We start from the raw sequence: 241 nt of genomic DNA on the forward strand, positions 1-241 counted from the left end.
AAAGCCTTGCTGAAGTCAAGGTAGATGACATCTGCTGCCCTCCCCTCATCCAACCAACCGGTCATGGCATCATAGAAGGCTATCAGATTGGTCATACATGATTTACCCTTGGTAAACCCGTGTTGCCCACTTCCAATAACCCCCCACTCTTCAACTTGTTTGGAGATGACATCTAGTATGAGTCTCTCCATCACCTTCCCAGGGACAGAGGTGAGACTAACTGGTCTGTAGTTCCCAGGGT

Source organism: Calidris pugnax, unplaced genomic scaffold (assembly GCF_001431845.1).
Source record: "Calidris pugnax isolate Ruff unplaced genomic scaffold, ASM143184v1 scaffold95, whole genome shotgun sequence".
In the NCBI taxonomy this organism is placed as follows: Eukaryota; Metazoa; Chordata; class Aves; order Charadriiformes; family Scolopacidae; genus Calidris; species Calidris pugnax.